Source organism: Mus caroli, unplaced genomic scaffold (assembly GCF_978045245.1).
Source record: "Mus caroli unplaced genomic scaffold, Mus_caroli_1 scaffold_5, whole genome shotgun sequence".
NCBI lineage: Eukaryota > Metazoa > Chordata > Mammalia > Rodentia > Muridae > Mus > Mus caroli.
The window spans coordinates 94,271,299-94,289,605 of NW_028227260.1; the positions used below are offsets into that span (position 1 = coordinate 94,271,299).

The window sequence follows — 18,307 nt, forward strand, 5'->3', positions numbered from 1 at the left end:
AGGCAGAGGGAGGTGGATTTCTGAGTTCGAGGCCAGCCTGGTCTACAGAGTGAGTTCCAGGATCAGCCGGGGCTACACAGAGAAACCCTGTCTCGAAAAAACCAAAAAAAAAAAAAAAAAAAAAAAAAGAAAGAAAGAAACCCCGCTAGGAGTGGACAGTTCTATTATAGGAAGCTTAAACATTTTAAATGCCATATTCAGCAGATCTCTGAAGAATTTGAGGACCATCTAACTATTAACTATACATGATTTGCTTTCAGCTTAACCTTGAAAACACATACAGGAGGCTAAATAAAGCTTGTTACTAAATGAATAGTTTACAAGTTAGTAACATATAAGGTTGAGATTTTAGAATGTTATCCTGTTAAGTTTGAACCTTAAAATTTGAGTTGAAGATTTAATATCAAAATAAAATTGTCATGGTTTTTCTATGACTTAGTTTATTTATTCAAATGTCTAAAGTTTAAGTAAACAAAGAAAAAGGGACTAGACATATTATTATGAACCTGAGTAGATCTTACGAATTTATAAACTTTGATCATCAAACATACCTTATTTATCAAACATATGTTGTTACTTATTGAAATTTTCTAGAAGCCTATTGCTGAACAGTTAACAAAGACATAAGTAGTTAGGCATACAGTTTTTTTTAAAGATTTATTATTATATGTAAGAACACTGTATCTGTCTTCAGACACACTAGAAGAGGGCATCAGATCCAATTACAGATGGTTGTAAGCCACCATGTGGTTGCTGAGATTTGAACTCAGGACCTCCAGAAGAGCAGTCAGTGCCCTTAACCACTGAGCCATCTCTCCAGCCCAAGCATACATCTTAAATCAGCTTTTGTTAATGTGAGTAGACGTTTATAACCTTAAATTTTATCACTATAAAAATCCATACCAATCGAAAATATTTTAGAAACCTGTTGTAGTTTCCTTAGTCTAAAGGGAGACTTAATGATAAGCAGAGGGCTCAGTAGGACTGAGAAGTTTTATAACTGTTGCTTTATACCATGCAGTCATCTCATGCTGGCTTTAAAATCACAAAGATCCACCCGCTTCTGAATCCCAAGTGCCAGGCTTAAGGGTGTGCATCACACACTATAGAATATTTTTATTCTTTTCAGGCATGACAGTTACACTTCTTTTTTTTTTTTTTTTTTTTTTTTGGTTTTGGTTTTTCGAGACAGAGTTTCTCTGTATAGCCCTGGCTGTCCTGGAACTCACTTTGTAGACCAGGCTGGCCTCGAACTCAGAAGTCCGCCTGCTTCTGCCTCCCAAGTGCTGGGATTAAAGGCATGCGCCACCACGCCCGGCTGACAGTTACACTTCTGGTCAGTGTCCTCCAGAGCATCCAGCAAGGTTCCATAGACAAGATTGGAGGCCAGGCTTTAACACAGGGACAGGCCCTTCATTCTCCATCCTCCTGGTGTCTAATGCCTCAGATGGGTGAGCTGATGGTGCCACTTAGATTGGGCCTGAGAGCTGGCAGGGCAAATGTGTGCAACAACTCTGGGGCTAAGAGCTGTGAGCTGAGCTATAGAGGCTTTCTAGCCTAGCCTCACCACTTTTACCACAGCCCATGAAAAAGCATGTAGAAACAAGTAGAATAGCTTCTCAGGGACTTGGCACAAAGCCCATGTGAGGCCTCAATACCACTTCCACAGTCATCTCCTATTGACTCTCATGAATTTCAGTCTTCCCATCATGTTTAGATAAAAGGCCACACGGGGGCTGGTGAGATGGCTCAGTGGGTAAGAGCACCCGACTGCTCTTCCGAAGGTCCAGAGTTCAAATCCCAGCAACCACATGGTGGCTCACAACCATCCGTAACAAGATCTGGCGCCCTCTTCTGGAGTGTCTGAAGACAGCTACAGTGTACTTACGTATAATAAATAAATAAATCTTTAAAAAAAAAAAAAAAAGCCACACGGTTTCTCTTGACTCCTGGTGCAGCAGTCATGTGGTTATGGTTACAGTGAATAGACAAGGTTTTACAAAAGGATAGTGACGATGTAAAGCCTGTCAATGCCCAAATGGCAGAATCTTGCCCATCTTTTCCCAAAGCTGCCCCCACACCTTCCTCCACACACTACCAAGGGGTACCAGACTCGTGCCTGTTTTGGGGGAAAGAGCCTTTTAAAATCCTCAACCTCTTTGAATGGTTAGAGTGGATTTTCAAAGCCTGAGATGTTCACTTGAGGGTGGTATTTAAAGCTTTAGGGCAAGGGAAAGCAGACAAAGGCACCAGAAAATGGTACTGACCATGTGGAGGCTCTTTGTGCTTAGAGTACTGTTGAATCCCTCAGGTTGCACCCCAACTTTTACAGGCTTTGGGAGTAGGGAACTTGCTGACATAGTGTCCCTAAAGCAGAAGCTACTATAAAGGGGCAGCACAGGGAGCCTAAAGTACAGAAGGGTCATGGGAGTAATTTGAGTAAGAAACAGGAAGGACTGAAGAGAGCAACGTGATCCTACACCAAAGCTCTATTGAGTACATTCTACTTTCACCTTACCTCTGGGTGTGTGTATGTGTATGTATAGGGTGCCCTTACTAAACTCAGGTCCTTTGCAAGACCAGCAGGCACACCTAAGCACTAAGCCATTTCTCCAGTACATTACATTAGTTCTGATGCAAACATTAGTGCTGAGATTCATGGCCTAATCTGCAGAGATCAACTGACATAAAATCTCTATATGCCTACACTGGATGAAATCAGAAACTTGTAGGTAGAACAGTCAACTGTAACCACAGGTATTTGTAGCCTCACTAGAATAGAGACATTTTAAGTCTGGGTTACATTAGCGGCCTCTGGATGAGGAAACTATAGTAGTACATGAAGGCCCAGGTGAAGTTGCCTTTCACCTTGGCTCCAGGTCCAAGGGATAGCATTCAAGTGCAATCCAAGATTTTGGTCCCCACATTGGACAGAATGAAGGAGTAGGTAAAGTCATTCAGCTACCACTTCAACTCTAGGACACAAAAACACAGGTGGGGACACAACTGTTGCCTAGAATCTTATTTAATACTAGGGTAAGGTAGGATAACATAAAGCACAAAAGAGAGGTGAGGACATTCAGCTGATGACTCAGATGGAAGTCCCTACCAAGGACCAAAGGCACAGTAAGCCAGCAGCATTTTAGGAATGATGACACAATAAGGCTGTTGAGGGAATCTTTCTGGAATAAGCACTCTGACACCAATGAGAGTAAAAGAGAAATGTCCCCAATAGGATGAAGCCAGGACAGCTCCTGAAAGGCTTTAATGCTGGGTCTAATTTGTGAGCAGGTCTTTACAAAAGTATGCTTGGCAGTCAGCATGTTGTTAAGAGCAATGACCCATTGTTTGAGCTATTTCTCCAGGTCATTCTGTTCCAGGTAACAACTGAAGTCATGGTTGGCAAATAGGTAATACAAGCAGTGGTATAAGTAAATCACTAAATAAATCAATAAACCAGTATCTAATCCTTGGTCTTTTCTACCTTATTACTTTGGAGGCGTGACAAGAAGTTCAGCAGACAGTAAAAGCCACCTCAGCTCCATGTAACCACACAAATCAGAAATGAAGGTCCAAGTGATAGCATTCAACTGAAATCCAAGATTTTGGTCCCCACACTGAGCAGAATGAGGGAGGAAGTAAAGTCATTCAGCTGCCACTTCAACTCTGGGACACAAAAACACAGGTGGGGACACCTAGGATCTTATTTAATACTAGAATAAAAACAAAAGATGAAGACGGTCCACTGTCATCTCAGCTTTGAGGGTCACAACTATCACCCCAGCCCTAGAGAGGTAGAGGCAGAAAGATAAGAAGTTCAAGGATATCCTTAGCTATATAGCAAGGTGAAAGCCAGCCTGAGAAACATAAGCATCCCATCTCAGAATTTGAAATGAAGAATGGAAATCTGAATAGGAATGGCCACCATACATTCATGTATTTGAATGCTTGGCCATAGAGTGGCTCTATTAGTAGGTGTGGCCTTGTTGGAAGAAGTATGTCACTGTGGGGGAGGGCTTCCAGGTTTCATATATGTTCAGGCTACACTTAGTGTAGTGCACAGTCTCTTCTCTCTCCTCCAGCACTATGTCTGCCATGATAATGGACTGAATCTCTGAACCCATAAGCCATCCCCAATTAAATGTTCTTTATAAGAGTTGCCTTGATCATGGTGTCTGTTCACTGCAGTAAAACTCAAACTAAGACATTGATATAAAGGTAATTCACTGTATTAGCTCTGAGAATAGATTTGGAGACTTTGATAAACACTAAAGTGTTAGGAGCCATCTAGGATAGGCTAAGGCTAGCAGGTGGCCTTCCTGGAGGTGGCCCACCATTTTTGCATGGTCTGCTATTGGTGATCTTGATAGCAAGGTCCCAAAGAGACTTCATCTCAGGATTGCTTCTTGCAGCTGATATGCCTTTCCTGTCATTATTAAATTAATATAATAATCCTCAGCATTAGCCCACCCTGTTGATCAGATTTCCTACATATCGAAGTAAAGATGAACTTTCATGAATTAATGCTGTTTAAATGAATTAATGATTCTACAGAATATCTGATTTGATTCAAATAATCTTAGAAAGTTTTAAAAGATGGTTTCAGTCATTTTGCTAAAAAGATGCAATAAAGTAAGAATCAAGAATAGAATGTGCCCACTCCTCATAATAGTAAGTAAAGGGTACATAATAAGAAATACAATGAGCTTTCATAATTACACTAAAAAGAGAAATAGGCTTGGGACAAATTTGTGTTCAAGGAAAAGCATTTAAGCCCAAGGATGGAGCCACAGGTGTGCATTATAATAAGACAAGGCCATGTGAAAACTGTGGCTTTGAACTTATAATAATGAGCATATAGAATGAAACACTGCTTTGATCTTAATATCAACATCCTTCTGTAACTCCCATTTTATCAAACATTTTATCTCTGAAGTGATTTTCTAAAGAACATTTTGTCTAAGAAAGTATGAAAAGGCCAGAGAAAGGAAAGAAAATTGTTGGTTTGATGGTTTGGCTTGGGGAGCTCTGCCCCGTCTATCCATCCACCCATCCATCCAAAAGTGTATATCTGTTTGTCTATATGTAAGTGTGTAGGTAACTATGTACGTGTGTAGGCATGCATAAATACTTGTGGAGATGATTGTGACTGATGGTCAGGCCTGGCCAGAGTGTGGATGTATGAATGTATATGTGTCTGTGCATATTTGCCTGTATAAAGCATTTTGATTCTTTCCTTTCCTTCCTCTCTGGTTCACAAAGAGTTAAGCAGCCTAGCCATGGAGGCTTCTGGCTGCCTGGACAGAGAAAGGAGCACTAGCAATAAATCCTTTTAGTTAATTCCCTGACACTAAACAGCATGTGTTACTCACCAGATAGTAGTGCTTATTTAAGCACAAGTAAGTAAGAGTTACGTTTTTAGCACAGAACACTAATAGTTGAGTTACCCCAGAGCTTAAAGAAGCACAGAACAGTAAAAAACAGTTAAGTTTTTAGCACTTAATGAAGCACAGAACAAAAACAGAGTTATAAAATAAAGATACAGCATTTAATAAAGCATAGAGATTTATAAAGAAAAAGGAAGCTACAGAGAGTTAAAGAGAAAAGAAGCCAGCAGTTTTCAACCACAGAATAAACAAAGGACTGTTAAGTCTACAGAAGCCATCAACAGACATTCAGTAAGTATAGTTAGAGAGCTAGGCTAGAGACCATCTGTCTTTAAATCTATGTCCAATGCTGTGTCCCATTTCAAGCCATTCCAGGCCAGTCTGGCTCCCGGCATCTAAATAAGATTGGAAATTAAAAATAACGAGTAGTAGAAGCTGTTACTTAATGATTCTGTTTGTTTCATTTAACTGCATTTTCTCAGTGTACTTTGTTTTGTTGCTGTTGTTTTTGAGGTAGGGTTTCATAAAGCCAGGCTGGCCTCAAACTTGCTATGTGATAGAGGATGACCCTGAACTGCTGATCCTCCTACCTCGCTCTTAAGCACTGGTTCTCAACCTGTGGGTCATTTCCCCTTTGGGGGTCACATATTAGATATCTTGCATATCTGATATCTACATTATGATTCATAACAGTGGCAATTAGTTATGAACTACCAACACAATTATTTTATGGTCACCACAATATGAGGAAACATATTAAAGGGTGGCAGCATTAGGAATGTTGAGAACCAGGTTTTTTGTTATTGTTTGTTTTTTGGAGGTGGGTTTGGGTTTGGGTTTGGGTTTTTGTTTGTTTTGTTGGGAGGACTTGGGAATTCATGAGATTCTTAGATATAATGAAATAAATAAGAATACACGGGCTTGTAGGTAGCTTGTTTCCTTCATTCTGTGTAAATGTGGATGTGTGGTCCTGAGCCCATAAGAAGGGGGCCAAGGAGCCTGTATTGGTGGGGTCTGTGATTCATGGCCCTCAATCCTATCAAATAGCCCCAAGAACCTCTAAAATAGGCTAAGTAACAATTCATTCATCCCAGGGTATAAGTTTTCAGAATCTCAAAGTAAAATTTCCTGGCTAAGGGATGCTGAAATGCTCAGCAGGTAAAATCAGTTGCATCAAATGCAAGTCTGACAGAACAACACAAGCACAATGACCCAAAAGTTGTATTCTTCCTTCACATGCATATCACACCATGTACACATACCCACATATACACACATTAGATATGCACACATAATAAAAATGTTAAGTGCCCGGCTGAGGACTCAGCCCTGATGACTCATGCCTGTAATCTCATCACTAAGGAGACTGGTTCCTGAAGACTGCCAAAGTTCTAGTCCAGCCTGGACACATGGTGAGTTTTAACCTAACCTGGGATACAACAGAGAAACAAGCTATCTGAAAACAAAATGTCTGGCTGAGTGAAGTATTTTATACCAGTATCCCTGGCACTCTGGAGGCAGATACAGGAGGATCAGATCAATAGGACCTTGTCACAAAAACCTGAGAACTCGACCAGAGAGATGGTTCAGTGGCTATAGGCACCTGCTGTCCATCTCGATGACCTCACTTTGATCTCTGAAACCCACATGATGGAAGGAAAAAGAAACACAACACCTTCAACTTGTCCTCTGATCTCTGCATACACACTGCACACTGTGGCGTGTACATGCCTGCACATGCCCCTCCACACACACATATATAAATACATACATAAAATTCAAAAGAATAAAAACTAAGGATAGCTCAAAACTTACCTAGAATTTACCTAGCATGCCCTTGACCTAGATCAGATCTCTGACACTGAAAAAATGGAGAGGCAGGTAACCCTCTGGTTAAAAAAAATCAGAGAGAAGCCGGGCAGTGGTGGTGCACGCCTTTCATCCCAGCACTTGGGAAGCAGAGGCAGGCGGATTTCTGAGTTCGAGGCCAGCCTGGTCTACAAAGTGAGTTCCAGGACAGCAGGGGCTATACAGAGAAACCCTGTCTCGAAAAACCAAAACACACACACACACACACAAATCAGAGAGAAAGAGAGCTGGGCTTCATAGCACATGCCTTTAATTCCCCCACTCCGGTAGACAGATCTCTGAGTTCAAGGCCAGTCTAGTCTATATAGCAAGCTCCAGGCGAATAAAGACTACATAATGAGACCTTGTCACCCTCAAAAAAATTTAAATAAGAGGGAAAATATCATTAAAAATAGAAAGATAATTGTTTTGGTTTTTGTTGTTTGTTGTACTGTCTATTGATTACATGGTAACATCCTAAGCCCTTTTTACATTTTTTGTTTTGTTTTGTGTTTTTAAGACAGGCACTATATAGCTCTGGGTATCCTGGAACTCACAGAGATCCACCCAGCCTTTGCCTCTCAAGTGCTGAAAATAAAGGCAGGTACTACCCAGGCTCCTTCTTAACTTTTTATTTTGATACATGGTCTCACTAAATTGTCCAGGCTGGCACTGAACTTGTGATTCTCCCACCTCAGCCACCTATGTAGCTGGAGTTATAGGCCTACATCAGGCTTATCTAGAAAACATAGTTTCTAAAACAAAAAGAATATCAGGCATGATGATGTATACCTCTAGTCCTATCACTCTGGAGGCCAAAAGCAGTAGAATTAATGCAAGTTTGGAATTAATGCCTAGTCTACATAGAGAGTTCTAGGCCAGCCAGGGCTATAATGAAAACCCGTTACAAAAGCAAAAAGCAGAGCCAATGAGAGGAGCCAGCTGATAAAGATGCCTACTGCCAAGTCTGATGACCTGAATTCAATCCATAGGCCTCACGTTTGAAAGAAAAAACTGACTCCTACAAAATGCCCACAGACCTCCACAAGAGTATTATGCCACTCCAGTGCATATAAGCACACAAAATCACAAGATAGACATACTTACAGATAATAGATAGATAACATATAATAAAATAATTTTCTTTAAAAAGCAAGGGCATGTCTTTTGGGGATCATTTTCCTCCTACTGGGTGGTCTCATCCCACCTTTATACAAAGCAAAGTGTCTAGTCTTACTGGAACATGATATGCCCTGGCTGTTTGATATCCATGGGAGGCCTACCCTTTTCTGGAGGAGTGGATAGGGAGGGGGTCAGATGAGAAGTGATGAGCATTGGGAAGAGAGGAGGGAAGGGAAACTTTGGAGGTGGAAGCAAGAAGATTGGGAGTTCATAACCATCCTTCTTAACTACATAGCCATCCCTCTCCACTTGGATTGGTAGTTTTGTTTATTTAATGTCATAGATACAGAAAGCAAATCAAGGGGTTGTCAAAACTGGATTTTAATAGAGTCAGAGAAAATAAATGGTCTAAATACCATAAATTCTATACTTTAAAATGGTAAATGTCATGGCATATTAATGAAACATCTAATAGAGCTGTTGTTTACAAAGGAAAAGGCTAGATTTCTGCCCCTCAAAAATGAAAGTTTGGGGCTGGAGAAATGGCTTAGTCAATTAAGAACATTTGTTGATCTTCCAAAGAGTTGGGGTTCAATCCTCAAGGTGGCTCACAATGCCAGTCCCAGAGGACCTGACACCCTTTTCTGGCCACTGTAGGCATGGTACCCATGTGGCACACAGACATACACACAGGCAAAACACCCATACACATAAAATTTTTAAAAGGATGCCAGGCCTGATGACATACACCTTTAATCCTAGTATTTGGAAGATAGAGGTAGGCCTCTTTTTTTGTGAATGAGGATAGCCTGATCTACATAGTAAGTTCCAGGTCAACCAGGGATACCTAGTAAAACCCTGGAGAGAGGGAAAGGGAGGGACGGAAGAGAAAGGAAAGAACGAAGACTGGAAAATAAATAAAGGGGAAATTTCAAATGAAAGTATGTCCTCGGGGGCTGGTGAGATGGCTCAGTGGGTAAGAGCACCCGACTGCTCTTCCGAAGGTCAGGAGTTCAAATCCCAGCAACCACATGGTGGCTCACAACCATCCTTAATGAGATCTGGCTCCCTCTTCTGGAGTGTCTGAGGACAGCTGCAGTGTACTTACATATAATAAATAAATAAAATTAGAAAGTATGTCCTCTGGGGTTCTATCAGTGCCCACGTATTCTTCTATAGAGGTAACTTGCACATCCTAGAGGCATAGCATTCTGAATTCATGGGTCACTGTCACCTATCAGCTTGCATTCAGAAGGAGCCCCTAGAACAGAGGATATGCAGAGTCAGCACCCCCTTGCTTACTACATTGCTAATAATTTGTCCCATCCAACTTTATATACCTAAGATCACAAATGCACGCTCATCAGTAATTTTAAGATGACAAGATGTCACATCAAGTATGTAGTCCTAAGCACAGGGTCCTGGATGACCCTGCAGGACACTAAAGTATAGGTATAACTTTTCCTTAACCTACTTTAGTAAGGGTTCAACCTCCCCTCTAGCCCACCGCTCACTAGAGGTGAAAAAGAAAGTTTAAGAGGATATGGGGTAAGTAGAACTGTTTAGAAATAGTTCTTTGGTGAGATTCCAGTCTTCATTGTCCATAGTCTTGTCCTCTACCATAACACCAACATGAATCAGCAGCTGCAGTCCAGTTCACTTGGCAATCACCACTCATGAGTCAGCAAGAGCAGTTCAATCCAGAAGAAACTGCAAGGCTCGCCAATCAGCTTGAGTCTGCAGAAGAAACTGCAGGAACCTCATGAGAGGTTCTCTATGAAGTCACCACAAACAAAGCTCAGCAATGCAATGTATGGCAAACCAATACATGTGTATCATCAGCAAAGCCTACCAAGGCAGAGCAAGGCAAACCAATGCTCTAGCTCCCATTGTCTATGTGGTCATATGTATATTCTTTCTAAACATCAAGTGTCCTTTCACATGCCTACTATAGCAAAACATCCTCTCACCTGTATCTGCTTCCGAAAACATTTTCACATGTCTCCCTTGGCAAAACATCCTTTGACCTGTGTGCCCCAGCAAAGCATCATTTGACATAACTGACTTTCCAATAAAAACCAGAAGCTTCCACTTCAAAAAAGCCCTGTGGGCTCCCTGAACAAATAGTCTTCACCAGGCTTCTGGAGCTCTCAGGATCATTAGACCAAGCCAGCAGCTGGCCCAAATTCATATCCTTGTCCATGGACCCAGATCTACCCTAGCCAGCTGCTCCACCCATCTCCCTAACCATCACCAACAAGTTCAGGGTGTAAAAAGGCTTCATCCCTTCAGCTCCTACTTCTCATGTCTATAGGGACTCACTGGTAGCGTATCTCTCAGGGCTTCACCAAGTTGTGATGGACAGAGGCTGAATGGGTCTTTCTTGTGCCCCCTTTCAAGGGCACAGTGTTCAGAGTCTTTAGTCTCCTAGTCTATACCTGATAATTAACTAAGCTTAATAAAAACATCAAACCTGACCTCACCCTTCAGACTAAACCTCAGGCACACACAGCTCTACAACTTGCATCCACATATTCACATATGTCTGACAATGTGTCACATCTCCAGTAAAGCCATCACAGTACAAAAGAGTACAGCTGATGCTTTCCTGTTCCTACCCTTCCTCAACCCAAATGTGGCTCACTGCTGGAACTGAGCCACCAAGCAATTACAGGTAGAAAAGGTCAAAACCTCAGCTTGATCTGGCCTGCCTGCTGAGGAGCCAGAGGGCATAGGAGGACCAGAAAGACAGAGATAGAGCTGGGAAGAGCCTTTGAGACTTTTTGGACTTTGAGAAGCAACCAGAACGGATCATCCTTCCGTTTCTGACAGAACCTCCAGAATCCTCCCTCTAAAAGCCACGTATGGCACGTGCCTCTGAGCTCAGCACTTCACAAGTCCTGACCATAGGAATCATGAATTGAAGGGCAGTGTCAGCTACATAGCACATTTAAGAACAGCTGGGAAACATGAAAGACCATCTCTCAAAACAAACAAAACCAAAAATAATTCACAATGATGTTACTGTAAGAATGTAATGTTAGAACTCAGACCAAACTACTGCTCATGCCCACAAAGCCTGAAGCAGCCCTTCCATTCCCACAGATACTGACAGGCCCCCTACTGAAGGCATTTTCTATTAATGCCTAACAGACTTCCAGGTGCACCACACATCCTGGTCCCCACGTCCTTCCCTGAGTTCCATCTTAAAACCAAAGAACCTTGCTGCAAGCTGGCACTATAAACCATCCCTCTTCCTCAGAGAGCTATAAGCCAGGACTGTGACACCACCTGGAGAGCTCTTGCTCCTCTTTGGAACCCCTGTTTCTGGTGCTGAGGCCTGGACTCTCCTCAGATCCCCTGCCATGCTGCTGTCTCTTTGTCCTGAATATTAATAATTCTTCTAATAAGTTTCTTACCCCCACCAAAAAAATCTAACCCAGTGTCTCTCTTCAACATGCATCCAAGACCTCTCAGTTACCAGTTTCTGAGTGAAACTGGGTCATTTTCTTTCCAGAATCATAGCCCCAGTGACAAAACTGTGAAGTGATTATGCAGTGATTAAAAGGTTTCCCTTTGGCTAGAGAATAAGAAATCAGGAGAAAGTGTTCACAGACCAGCTTCCTGTCTGAGCAGAAGGGCAAACTGGAAATGCTATTAAGTAACAAGTAAGATGACTATCCAAGACTTCTTCAGGAAAAGGATAAACAGGTCTAAATAGAGTCCTCCATGGCTGAAACCAGTTTTATCCTATTCCACCCTTCTCTGTTTTCTCAACTAAAGTCAAAATATGGAGTGTCTGTATGAATGGCTAGCACTTTGTCTACTAGCAGAAAAGACTGCCTTCCTGAGATGAAAGGCTATTTCCCTGATGGCACTTGTTCTCTGGGTTAAACACTACCTATGTCACATAAAACTGTGATCAAATAAATTCAGGATTTTCTCTTCTCAATCTTCTTTTTGACTTTACTCAGCATCAGTTACTATATTAAGAATCTGCTTTATTATTGTTCTGAGACAGGGGTCAGTAAATGGAACTCTGGGTAGCTCTCCTGCCTAGGCTTCCCAAGTGCTGGGATCATAAGCATGCACACATGGCTTTAACATAAAGGTATTGTCGTTACTGTTGGTTTGTTGGTTTTTTTTTTATTTTGTGTGTATATGTGAGCACCTACATATATATATATATATATATATATATATATATATATGTGTGTGTGTGTGTGTGTGTGTGTGTGTGTGTGTGTGTGTACCATGTGCATGTCTAGTGCCTGAGGACATCAGAAGAGGAAGGATATCAGTTTCCTGGAATTAGAATTATAAGTGCATATGAGCTACCATGTGAATACTAGGAACCAAACCAAACAGGTCTGTGACCTTTTTTTAAATTTTATTTTTAATGATGGTTCTTAAACGCTTTAACCTCCCTTTTAGCCCAATACTCACCAGAGGGAAAGAAAGGATATGGGGAAAGTAGACCTGTTTAGAAAGATTCTTTGGAGCAACTCCCATCTGTGCAGTTCAGTTCACGTGTTAGCAATGACAGCTCAATCCACTCGCAAACACATCATGGATACACCAACAGTCCAGAGTCGGGATAGCAAACAGGAATCAGCAGCGGTAGCACAACCTAGCAGAGACAGCCAGGCCTCAGCCTCTGCACAAGTCAGCAAGAGGGACCCCAGAAGAACACCAAAAGAAGTTCTCGGCTGTGCCTCTCTCAGCAAAGCAAAGATCAGTGAGACCAACGAGCATTACATAGCCAGCTCTATAAGCAAACCTAGCTCAGCCTCTGTCACTGTCTATTGGGTTCTATGTATACCCTCCAAACATCATGTGTCCTCCATGGGTCTTGCCTCAGCACATGCATCTGTCTCAGCTGACATGACTCTGCCAATCAGCCCGAGTCTGAAAAAGCGGCAAGAAATTTCTTGTGTGTTTCTCTCTATGGAGTCCTGACAAATACAGCTCAACTACACAACATAAGGCAGACCAATACATGTATCATTTGCAAAGAATTCCTCATCATGTGTCCTTTCATGTGCCTGCTTTAGTGAACATCCTCTCTCCTGTGTCTGCTTCAGCTAAACATTCCTTCACGAGTCTCCCTTAGTCTTTCACATATGTCCACTTCAGCTAAATGTTCCTTCACATGTTTGCCCCAGAAAAACACCATTCAACCTTACGTTTTCACTTCACCGGTCCTCTGAAAGAGCAGTAAGTGATTTTATCCTCTGGGCCAGCTCTCCAGCCCTCTGGTTTGGTTTGAGACAGGACTTTACTGTGGATCTCAGGATGCTGGCATTGGACTTATGCTATTGTATACCCTAGGAGGGCCTCAAATGTGTAGTCATCCTCCTGCCTTAGCCTCCCAAGTACTGGGATTACAGGCATATAAACAACACCTAGTTTTTTCTATCAGCTTAAAAACCTCCCAAACTAGGATGCATTACAGTCTTTTAGGACACTACATAGAACATATTGACTAGGTTCCAAATACAATACTTTTAGGGGTAGGGATGTAGTTCAGTTGATAGAGTGTAGTTCATGAAGCCCTATAGGTTCCATTTCTAGCGATACATAAAACTTACAAATGTAGTGGCACACTACTGCGATCTCAACATGTATGAGGTGGAGGCAGGAGAATCAGAAGTTCAAAGGGGAGGGGCGGGAGAGAGGTAGGAATGAAGAAGGAAGAAAGTTAGCTACAGGTTTTCAATATTCCTTGAAGAATGCACGCACGCGCGTGCGCACACACACAATGCTATTCAAGTTTTTTTTTTTTTTAATGATACAAACATGAAATCTTTAAAAACAAAGATGGGGTTTTAAAAACACCAATACTTAATACTACAGCATTTCGCTAACTTCCCTACCCTGTTCAATCTGGACAGAGTACAGTGGCTTTCTAAATCTACATGCAAAATCTCACACATATTTTTGTTTGCCCAACCAAAATGAATCAACAAAAGTGAAATATTTAGAGGTTTGGTCTGAAGAGATTTCTCAGTGATAAGAGTATGTATTGCCTTTCCAGGGGACCCAGGCTTAGTTCTCAGCACCCACATAACAGCTCAGAAACATCTGTAACATCTGTAACTCCAGTTCAAGGGAATGCAACACCTTCTTCTGGCCTCCAAAAGCACCAAGTATAGACGTGGTGCACAGACATGCATGCAGGCAAAACAGCCATACACACAAAATAAAACAAATAAAATACATTTAAAATTTAAAAATAAATAAAATTTATCTGTCAAATGTTGAAAATGTGGACTAGAGCCAGATATGCTGTCATATCCTATAATCCCAGCATTTAAGAAACAGAGACAGGAGAACATGGAGTTCAAGGTTATCTTTGCATGCACAGTAAGTCTGAGCTTTTTTTGTGTTCACTTCACTCTGATTTTATTACATGTATTTAAAGTTAGTGTGCATGTGTGCAGATACAGGTGTCATAGTGAAGAGACACAAGGTAACCCACCCTTGTCTCTGTGCGCTGAGTCTCACACTCCCTAGTCCCCGTGCCAAGTTAAACAGCCAGCACTCCCACCTTGGTGCAGATGTCCCCTACCTTTGAAGGAGGCAGAAAATTAATGCCCTTGAAGTGATAAGGCTCCCATTCTTGAGCTATGAGAAAGAGGCAAGCAAGTGTTCCCAGACAGCTATGGCCAACTTGTAAAATTACACTAGCCTCTGATTACAGAATGAGTTATTTCTTCCCAGGTCAAAAAGATCCTTTTCCAGATGTATGGTCCCACCTTGCTGTTTAAACAAACATCAGTTTTGAAGGATAGCATTCCTTTACTGCCTGTCATGTAATGCCAAGGCTTGAATGCCCCAGCTTATGCATCTCATTCATATATATATATATATCTCCCAAAGCCATTCCTAACCTGTCGAGCAGGGAAGGCTTTGTCCAGACTTGAATACTAAATACTCTTCAGTGTCTTCTGCAAACTGGGCATAACAATAGCACAGCAGTGGAAGTTAGAAGATAACTGCCCTTTTCCTCCCCAATAGCACTATATCATAGAAATACATATACTATTGTATCAATTCATTTTTTTCAATTTTTTTATTTAGGGAGGGGGGAACACACACATGCCACAGAGCCTGTTTTAGTTACTTTTTTTTTAAAGATTTATTTATTTATTATATGTAAGTACACTGTAGCTGTCCTCAGACACTCCAGAAGAGGGTGCCAGATCTCGTTACGGATGGTTGTGAGCCACCATGTGGTTGCTGGGATTTGAACTCTGGACCTTCAGAAGAGCAATCGGGTGCTCTTACCCACTGAGCTATCTCACCAGCCCTTTAGTTACTTTTCTATTGCTGTAACAAAACACCATAACCAAGGCAACTTGTAAAAGAAAATATTTAATTGGGGGCTCATGGTTCATGGGGTTAGAATCCATGACCATCATGGTGGGGAGGATGGTAGCAGACAGGCATGGCACTGGAGCAGTAGCTGAGCATTACATCTGATCCACAAACAGGAAGCAGAGAGAGCTAACTGGGATTGGCATGGGCTTTTTAAACCTCAAAATTTGCTCCAAGCCAGGCAGTGGTGGCACACACCTTTAATCCCAGCACTTGGGAGGCAGAGGCAGGCAGATTTCTGAGTTCGAGGCCAGCCTGGTCTACAGAGTGAGTTCTAGGACAGCCAGGACTACACAGAGAAACCCTGCCCCCCCCCAAAAAAAAACATGGTGGAAGGTTGTGATAAACACTTGGGATTTTCCTTTCCACACATGTGCCCCAGTACACATACCTACACTGAACATATAAGAACATAGACACATATCTACATTCACACATATGACACATACAAATGATAGGGGGAAAAAAGAATTAGGACATTATAGATAAATCTAAAAGTCCTGATGGGCATGTTGTCATGGATTTAATTTCAAGATTTGGCATGTAGAAGCAGGAGGATTAGCAGTTATATGTATATGTAATATATATGTATATGTAAATTATATAGAGAGACATATACATACATCTATACATATAGGAATAGGTACTGGTAATGGCTGCACAACACTGTGAATATAATTTACACCATTTAATTGTATTTTTTCCAAGACAGGGTTTTTCTATGTAGCCCTGGCTGTCCGGGAACTCACTCTGTAGACCAGGCTAGCCTCAAACTCACAGAGATTCACCTGCCTCTGTCTCCAGGATACTGGGATTAAAGGCATGTGCTACCATGCCTAGCTTTAATTGTCCATTTTAAATGATAAAGGGCTGAAGTTTTTTTGTCAGCCGTAAGGCATATGTATGTCAAAAGCCATACATTTAATTTTCAGAACACACACACACAAAGTCCTGGAGAAAATAGACTAAAAGTTTGTCCCATGAGTCATAAAAGACCTGGATCTCCACCTATAATCCCAGAACTAAGTAGGTATAAGCAAGAGGTCCAAGGACATCCTTGGAAACATAGTGAGTTAAATATACGAAATTCCCATCTCAAAAAATATGTAGCAGGACTGGGTGTGTTAGCATATGCCTTTAATTCCATCATTCAGAAGGCATTTAATTCCATCATTCTGTACATTTGAGGCCAGCCTGGTCTACAGATGCCCTTGACCACAAGCATTGGAGAGTGCCTATGAGGAAGTACTCAGTCAGTATGGAAACTACTGTATTTTTTTTAATATTCATTTTGTTGTTGTTGCTGTTACTATTTTATCTTTACTTAATGTTTTATTTTAAAAATTAATTATTATTTTGTGTGTGTGTGTGTGTGTGTGTGTGGAGGAGGAGGAGGAAAAGGAAAAGAGGAGGAAGAGGAGGAAGAGATCAGAGAGGTGCCAGATCCCCTGAAGCGGTTGTGAGCTGCCTTATGTGAGTGTAAGGAATCCAGCCCGGGTATCCTGCAAGAACAGTATGTGCCCTTAACCACTGAGTCATCTCTCCAGCTTCCTACAATTTTTGAAATTTTATTTTATGTATATAAGTAGTTTTCCTACATGTACGTACGTGTGCCACATGCATCCCTGACGCCTGAGATGGTCAGAATAAGACATCAGATTCCCTGAGACAGGTTTCATGCAGCTAAGGCTGACCTCAAAGTTGATAAGTGGCTGAGGATGCTTTGAACTCTTTATCCTCCTCTCCTGTCTCCACTTCCCAAGTGCTGAGATTACAAGTGTAACCAAATTGAAAATGCTATAATGTAACCAAAACAGTGCTTCTGTAAACTTTTCTGTATTTTGGAGCATTATGGAAGTGGAGTGGAGTTCCTGTAAGTAAGAGCATTGGGTCAAAGGACAGGAATGCAGCTGCCTGAGACACAGATAGATCCAGCTTAAAAGGACTGGCCCAGCTGCCCTGGCACTGTAGGCGGTCAGGGGAAAAGGCTCAAACATGAGGGTCAAGAGCAATGTTCCAAACATCCCTTCACTGATTGATACATAAAACAGAATGCTCTCATGAAAGAACACTAAGCAGAAAGAAAGCAACCAAAGACTCAGGTTTACCTCCACATGTGCTTCTGAACCTTCCATGCTCTTAAACACATATCAACCTTAAGTCATTATCTGTGTCCCCACATCCATCCTCTTATGAGCCATGAAAGCTCTGATATCAAGTCACAATCGGAGCTTCAGCTCATCAAATATAGAAATACATCTCTCACCTAAGAGGACGTGTGGAGGAAGTGGGAATGGGGGCTCTGGTGTTTTATGCCAGTAATTCCAACATTTGAGAGCCTGAAGCAGGTGAATCGCTCCAAGTTTGAGAACAGCCTGGGTTACATAGAGTTCTAAGCAAACATGAACTATAAAGTGTATAGTACCTCAAAGTCTAGAAGGAGATTTCATCTTGAAGCAGTGACATTGTAGGAAGCTAGGCGGCTCAGCTTTAGCACAAGAGGAGTGCACAGCCACATTTGGTACCTCCCACCCAGCCTCTGGAGGAGAGGGAGGAGACCGGTCTGGAGG

The 18,307-nt window shown here is 41.7% G+C and overlaps 1 protein-coding gene across 1 annotated transcript in view; it reads right to left on the reverse strand.

Moving 5' to 3' along the window:
- Ikbkg (inhibitor of nuclear factor kappa B kinase regulatory subunit gamma) overlaps positions 1–18,265 on the reverse strand; it is a 69,505-nt gene extending 51,240 nt beyond the window's left edge. Inside the window, exon 1 of the mRNA XM_029473060.2 lies at positions 18,163–18,265. The gene's annotated coding sequence lies outside the window, so the exon portion shown is untranslated. The remainder of the gene's footprint in view (positions 1–18,162) is intronic.
- Between the last annotated feature and the right edge of the window lie 42 nt (positions 18,266–18,307).